Source organism: Hipposideros armiger, unplaced genomic scaffold (genome assembly GCF_001890085.2).
Source record: "Hipposideros armiger isolate ML-2016 unplaced genomic scaffold, ASM189008v1 scaffold_1463, whole genome shotgun sequence".
NCBI classification, from domain to species: domain Eukaryota; kingdom Metazoa; phylum Chordata; class Mammalia; order Chiroptera; family Hipposideridae; genus Hipposideros; species Hipposideros armiger.
Genome location: NW_017732813.1, coordinates 36,627 through 39,407, shown reverse-complemented (window position 1 = coordinate 39,407; position 2,781 = coordinate 36,627). Strand labels below are relative to the sequence as shown.

The 2,781-nt window shown below is 54.8% G+C and overlaps 1 pseudogene; it reads left to right on the top strand.

Moving 5' to 3' along the window:
* Window positions 1-1,048: 1,048 nt before the first annotated feature.
* The window catches only part of LOC109377583 (ATP synthase subunit O, mitochondrial-like), a 17,316-nt pseudogene continuing 15,583 nt past the window's right edge, over window positions 1,049-2,781 (top strand).

The window sequence follows — 2,781 nt, the reverse complement described above, 5'->3', positions numbered from 1 at the left end:
ATTACTGAATCATCATTATTGAAACATCTGTAATAAATGTTATTGTGTAGTCAAGTTCTAGTTATTAATAGTTTACTTGGTAATTTAACACCATTATCTGTGAGAGTAGTCTGTAATTTTCTTTTTTCAATGCCATCTTTATCAAGTTATTTTAGTGTTTTCTATAGCTTTACTAAAAGCTTTCTCTTTAGCTAGTTTAAATACTTTTGAAATGATCTGTTTTTTGGGTTTTTTTGAAGATTTTATTGGAGAGTTGGGAGAGGGGAACAGTGTTGGGGAATTGGAGAAGGGAACCAGCCAAGTTGTTGTTCTTCAGTCTTTGTTTTGGAGGGCACCAGTCACCATCTGGCTGCCCATTCGCAGCTTGTGGCCTCTAAGCTCAAGGTGCTGTTTTCAGTCTTAGTTGCGGGTGGGCGTAGCCACCATCCCATACAGGAGTCAAATCAGCAGCCTTGCTGTTAAGAATGCACGCTCTATCCACTGAACCATCTGAGCGGCAGCTCAGCTCAAGGTGCCAAGTTCAGTCTTAGTTGCAGGTGGGCATAACCACCATCCCATGTGGGAGTCGAACCCGGCAGCCTTGTTGTTAAAAGAGTGCACGCTCTATTCACTGAGCAATCCGAACGGCAGCTCAGCTCAAGGTACCAAGTTCAGTCTTAGTTGTGGGTGGGCGTAGCCCACCATCGAACCAGGCAATCTTGTTGTTACACCAGCTGGGCCATCCTGTCACCTGTTGGCAGCTCAGTGACAGCCCAGCTTGGGCGCAGCGTCACTGGCCCATGTGGGAATCGAACTGGTGGCCCTGTTGCTCAGAGCTCGTGCTCTTAAGCCAACTCTTAACCAACTGAGCCACTCAGCTGGCCAGAAATGATCTGTTTTTTTAAGTTTTGTTAGAATTCCCCTATAAAACTGAGCCTGTTTTGTTTTGTCTTTCAGAATATAGCACTTTAATAACCATTACAGTTTCTTACATTTGTNCGTATGTTCAGCCCAAAAGCAAAAATTGGTGTCTCTACATTTGTTTCAAATTTAAAAAAAGCAAATAAAAAAAACCTACCTGAAAGCATATTTTAAGTACAGTCCTTGTGGGAAAATGGTTATAAAAGATTAGAAAAGAACTGTGAAGATCCTTTTTCTTTTTGTTCTTATAAACCTTTATAAGGACATTTCCAGGGGGTGATCCAGATTGGGTTCGTACCCTTAGAGAAAAGTCAGAAAGCCTGGGGTGGGAGCGGAGGAAGCTAACTTTCCGCTGCTGCTCCAGCTCGGTGCGTACTCCCTTTCCGGCCATCGTCCTCTCCTGTTGAGGCCAATAATCTGGGGCATGACGCCGAGAACTCAGACGGACGCGGCCCCCACGCCTGGGACCGAGCCCACATCCGAGCTCAGCGAGACTTCCGCTCACCCCTGCCCCGACCATGACGCACGTTGCGATTACATTCGCCCTTTTCCAAGATGGCTACGGGTCGGCGCTGGGGACGCTGGGCGCGCTCCCGGCAGAGCCGAGGAGGAGGCGGGCCGAGGCCAGGGCCGGCGGGAGCCGGGCGCTGATTGGCCGGGGTGCGGCCGACCCGCCCTGGCGCTGGTCCCTAGCCTGCTGCCGCGTCCGGGGACTGGGATGTGAGGGGCGGCGGCCTCCTGGCGGCTGTGTCTCCTCTGAGCGGCGGTGACTGCAGAGGAGCGGCGCGGACAAGGCCAGCGGGCGCCGTTGGCGGCCGACCGTGTCGGCCGCGGGATGAGGAAGCGGACCGAGCCTGTCGCCTTGGAGCATGAGTGCTGCGTCGTCTCAGGCTCGTCCTCCTCGGTGCTGGACGCCGACTGCCGCTTGAAGCGGAACCTGTGCTTGGCGGGCAAGGGGTCGGCCGAGCCGAGGTCCGCCGCCGACGCGGGCATGAAGCGGGCGCTAGGCAGGTGAGGTGAGGCGCGGCGCGGGGCTGGTGCCCCCTGACCTGGCCCTCAGGTGCTGCCCGCACGTCTGTCCCCCAGCTCCCCCTCCGTAAATTATCTGTCTACAGGAACGCCCCACACCTATCCTCCATCCCTTCGGTGTCCTCTTCCGACCTTCTCCGGACGCTCTCCGTTCTCCCGTCAACCCCCGCATCCCATCCCCAGGTACCTGTCCGCCCGCAGGAGAGCGGTTGCCTGCCCCCTCACCTCCCCGGCGTCCTATTCACCCCTCACCCACCCAGCACTCCGAACCCGCCCCGCACCCCTACCTTTTCCCAGGTGAGCCAGAGGGGATCCCTTCAGCAACGGGCAGGACGAGCGTCGCTCCCAGGGATTTTGAGCGGCGGCGACATGACGACTCAGCGTAGTAGAGTGGGGGGTGGAGTGGGGAAATCCGGGGGCGGGGTAGGGAGGGGAATCCCTGGGGAGGTGGGACGCGAAAGGGCAGGCGTCAGACCCCGAGAGCTCTGGCTCTACGTGGATACCCCCCCCCCCGCGTTGGACTTAAAACCTAGCGCTGCTATCACTAGGTTGGCGTGTGCGGAAGCTGACCGTGCTCGGTTTCTCGCTGGGAAATTCTTCTGGGTTAACTAGTTGTCTGTCATAAGTGGCATTCTCTGACGGCCAGACCTTTGGGGAAAGGTTAAATGGGCTTCGGTGTCCAAGGCAAAGAAAGGCTGCACCGCATCCTCAGGTGTTTGTGGAAACCCTGTCGTACACTGTGCAAGTGACTTCGGGCACTTGAAATTTGTCCACAGGAGTTGTCTACTTGGGAATCTCCATTATGTCAGGAAATCATTTGTTTATGCTCTCCCTTTGCGTAGATGACTGCGT